Source organism: Rattus norvegicus, chromosome 10 (genome assembly GCF_036323735.1).
Source record: "Rattus norvegicus strain BN/NHsdMcwi chromosome 10, GRCr8, whole genome shotgun sequence".
Classification (NCBI taxonomy): Eukaryota; Metazoa; Chordata; class Mammalia; order Rodentia; family Muridae; genus Rattus; species Rattus norvegicus.
The window spans coordinates 87415767-87420212 of record NC_086028.1 but is presented as its reverse complement, the minus strand read 5'-3'; positions in this window follow the sequence as shown (position 1 = coordinate 87420212).

The window sequence follows — 4446 nt, the reverse complement described above, 5'->3', positions numbered from 1 at the left end:
GTCTACTTTGTGTTTCCTTTTGTGCGTTTGGGCTTTTTATGTGTGCCCTTGCTAATGGCTGTGATGATGCTGCTGTTAGTTTTGAGGGAGGACCTCAAGTAGTCCAGGCTGGCCTCAAACTCCAGCTGTAGCCAAGGCTGGCCTTGAACTTCTTTTTTTTTTTTTTAAAGATTTATTTATTTATTTATTTTTATATGAGTACACTCTAGCTATCCACAGACACACCAGAAGAGGGCATCAGATCCCATTACAGATGGTTGTGAGCCACCATGTGGTTGCTGGGAATTGAACTCAGGACCTCCGGAAGAGCAGTCAGCTCTCTTAACCACTGAGCCATCTCTCCACCCCATGGCCTTGAACTTCTGATTGCCAGTCTCTGCTTCCAAGTGCTAGGACTAAAGGCATATGCCACCACACCAGTACAGCCTTTCCCTAACACCTAAGAGGCTGGAGAGATGGCTCCAGGTAAGAGTGTGTACTGCTCTGGTATAGAACCTGTTCAGTTCCTGCGTGGCTCCAGGTCCAGAGGACCCAGCACCTGTGGCCTCCATGAACATCTGTACTTTTATCCACATACAGATGCACACATAATTAAAAATAAAATGAAGTCTTTAAAAAAAAAAAAACACCTAAAACCTAGCCCTTGGAGGTACCACTCTGGAACTAGTGTCTTAGTTTGGGTTTTACTGCTGTGAACAGACACCATGACCAAGGCATGACAACATTCAACTGGGGCTGGCTTACCACATTCAGAGGTTCAGTCCAGTATCATCAAGGTGGGAGCAGGGCAGCATCCAGGCAGGCATGGTGCAGGAGGAGCTGAGAGTTCTACGTCTTCACCTGAAGGAAGCCAGGAACAGACTGGGCATCCTCAGGCAGCTAGGAGGAAGATTTCCAAGCCCACTCCACAGTGACACACTTCCTCCAACAAGGCCACACCTTCTAATAGTGCCACTCCCTGGGACAAGCATATGCAAACCATCACACTGTAAATCCATCTCGAGATGTTCTGGCTAAGGTAAGAGTGATAGAGACAGAGAACTCAGCATGTGCCGGGAGTTGGGATGGGAGGAGAGGGATGAGTAGTGGGGAGTACGGGGAACTTGGGCAGTGAAAATTCTTTGCAGGACACTAATGAAGGATACATACTAGTCATTGTACTCATGTACTAGACAACTCCTGGGAATTATGCTGGGTGAAAAGAGACAGCCCCACACATTGGTTGCAATTAGTTGCAGCTGCATAACATTTTTTAAGTTTAAAAATGACGTTAATGGAGGTTGGATAGTGGCTGCTGTGAGCTGAGAGGGGTGGAGGAGGTATGTAGGCATCTCCATCAAAGAGCGATGGAATGGGTTGTGGTGCCACGTACCTCTAATCTCCACACCTGGGAGGCAATCTGGAGGTCAAGGTTAGCCCCAGCTAGCCTGTGGTGCATGAGACCCTGTTTCAAAAACGTTAATATAGAAATAATGAAAAAGACATCAGGGCAGATCCTTGGGGCCAGAGAGGTGTTCTTCATCTAACTGTGTTGGTGGATAGGCAAGTCTCATAGCAAAATTGTGTAGAAGCAAATACATGAGCATGTGCCACGGGTACCACGAACAAGCACTAGGTAAGTAAGGGCGGATGTGAGTTTGTTGGGGCACTGAATGTCCTGGCTATGGAGCTGTACTAGAACTTTTGGTAAGCTGTTAGCGTGAAGGGAAAATGGGTGGGTGGGGGTGTAAGTAAAAATCCCTCTGAATTATTTTAAGTACTCGTTAACTTACAATTATCTCAAAATATAAAAAAGTAATTAAAAATAACTAGCCATGGGTGGTGGTGTGCACCTGTAACTATGGCACTTGGAAAGCTGAAGCAGGAGGATGGTGAGCTTGAAGGTAGCTGGGATGGTACAGCAAGACCATCCCCAAACTGAACCAAACAACAAAACCGTTACATCACACGAGATGCAGCCACCTTGCTGACAGCAGGAAGGCCAGAAATCCTCTGAGGTTTTTGTGTTGAGTAAATGCACCGATCACTGACTTAACCTCAAGTGAAAAAAAAATAAAATAAAATAACAGCAACAAAGGCCAAACCAACCAGCCAAAATCCCAAAACAGAAGGCAGGCACCACAGCAGGCTCTCAGAGCCATCCTGGGAAAGGGCGGGGCTACCCATTGGCAGAGAAGGATTCCGAGAGACAGGCCCTTAAGCTCAGTGTCTCTGTGTACTCTCTTTCCTGCTGACACTACTTCAACTACAGATAAAATAACAAATCTGGAGCCTGGCCACTCTCTGGCCTCCTTATTTTTCCCTTCCATGTCCAGCAGGTGGCAGAAGTGTTCCAAGGACAGGCGGCATCTCCGCTTTAGGTGGCGAGCGTCAACTCCCATCAGCAGGTGGTGCTGTGAGAACCATTCTGCATGCTCTCAGAATCCGGGTCCAAGAGCTGCCCTCTTCCCAAGTCTGGAGCAACAGGACAGCTTTCTGGCCCAGACAGGGTTAACAGTCCACATTCCAGAGCAGGGGGAAAGGAGACTGGAGGTCACAGACAAAAGGGCCAGCTTCTAACAACACCACAGCTCTGGTAGGAGAGATAGATCACCCCCAACAATGGCCACAGCTGTTTTTGTCTGCCCCGAAGGAAACTGACTTAGGAAGCAGGTATCAGAGCCCCCTTCCTGAGGGGACTTCGGTCTGCCTTGTAAAGCTGTCAGAGCAGCTGCACTGATGTGTGGGTGACAGAAGATGAAAAGGAGGACAGGCCACTTACAAGTCAAGGCAGGTGGCGGAGCCTTGTTGAAGCTCTGCAGGTGGATGACCCTGATTCATTGCCCAGTTAGCATACCAAGGCAAGGTGGACCACAGCCTTCTTCCCAGCCTTCCTCCAGGGCTGGGGCGTCCTCCAACACTCGGTCTCAGTGAAGCTTCCGCCAGCCAGCCCCTCCTTTTTTTGCACCTCAGGTGTGAACCCTCCCTCCTCCTCCCTGTGGCATGGTTCTCCTGCTACTGTGAGCTGAGCTTTGGATCTCTCTGTGCTTGGATGGCTTTCTGAAACTCGTGTGTGTGTGTGTGTGTGTGTGTGTGTGTGTGTGTGTGTGTGTGTGCATGCGTGTGTGTGTGTGTGTGTGTGTGCATGCGTGTGTGCGTGTCCCTTGGATCTTTCATCTGGGACCCAAAGCTGTTTATGATAATATGAGAGGCTGGGGAGATGACATGATCAGAGTACATGCTGTACAAGCATGAAGACCTGAGTTCGAATCTCCCCAGCACCCGTGTGGAAAAGTAGCCTTATAACCCCAGGGTTGAGGGGAAAGGCAGATGGCTCCTGGGAGCTCACTGGCCAGCTAGCCAGCCTAACCTAAACGTCTCAGTCAGAGATCCTGTCTCAGGAAACAACTTGGGAGAGTGGCCGAGGAAGACACACCTCCTCAGGTCTCCCATGCACCCACACAGACATGTTTACCACACGCACACCGTGTGTGTGTGTGTGTGTGTGCGTGTGTGTGCGTGCGTGTGTGTGCGTGCGTGTGTGTGTGTGTGTGTGTGTGTGTGTGTGTGTGTGTGTGTGATATGCTGAGAAATGATGAAGGAAACAACTTTTGCTAAGAAATGAAATTCTGCGTTGGCTGTAGGTCTGGCCAGGGAAGGAACTGCTGCCTTGCACACACCAGCCTATAAGCTACCATGAGCTCCCTGGCTAAGAATCACATGTGACAGATCCCAGGTCCCTCTTGCCTGGTGGCTGTGGACCCTCTACCTCTCCCACTGATTTTGAAGAGAAACCCAAGAGAGGCTTCCTTGGTCAGAATCCTTGGTGCAGAGCAATATGGAGTTGGTTGCACAGGAAGCACGAGACCCTAGGTTAAGTTCCCCAGAACACCCCCCTCCCCCCCTAAAAAAAAGCAAAAAAGGCATCCTTCTGCCTCTGGGTGGGGAATTGGGGGGGGGAGCAAACACTTTTAATTGAGACCATTAGCTGGTGGGATAACAAATGAACTTGGCTAGAGGAATTTGGTCAGCTGGATTCTGCCTTCTGTAGAAGCCCCACTTGTTTCCTTTGTTAAGCTAGCCCGCAGTTTGTTTTGAGAATGCCTGAGGGGCCCAGGGAGCCAGACAATTACAAGCCGAGCTCATTTTGATATCTGAAAACCACAGCCGTCTGCCTGTGGGAGGTGCTGGGAGAGCTGGCTGTGTCCCTGCCTCACCAACCCCCCCCACCCCCACCCCATTCCTCGGGTCACCTGGGAGTGCCAGCAGCAATTTGGAAGTTTGCTGAGCTTGAGAAGTCTTGGGGAGGGCTGACACTGGGCACACCCCCTTCTCCCCACCCCCATGGGGAGGAGGGTGAGGAAACATGGAACCAGCTCTGTTCCAGCCTGTCCTTATTGGCTGGCATGAGGTAGAGGGGGCTTTTAAAAGGCGACCGTATCTGGGCTGGGGACTGGAGCCTGTGCT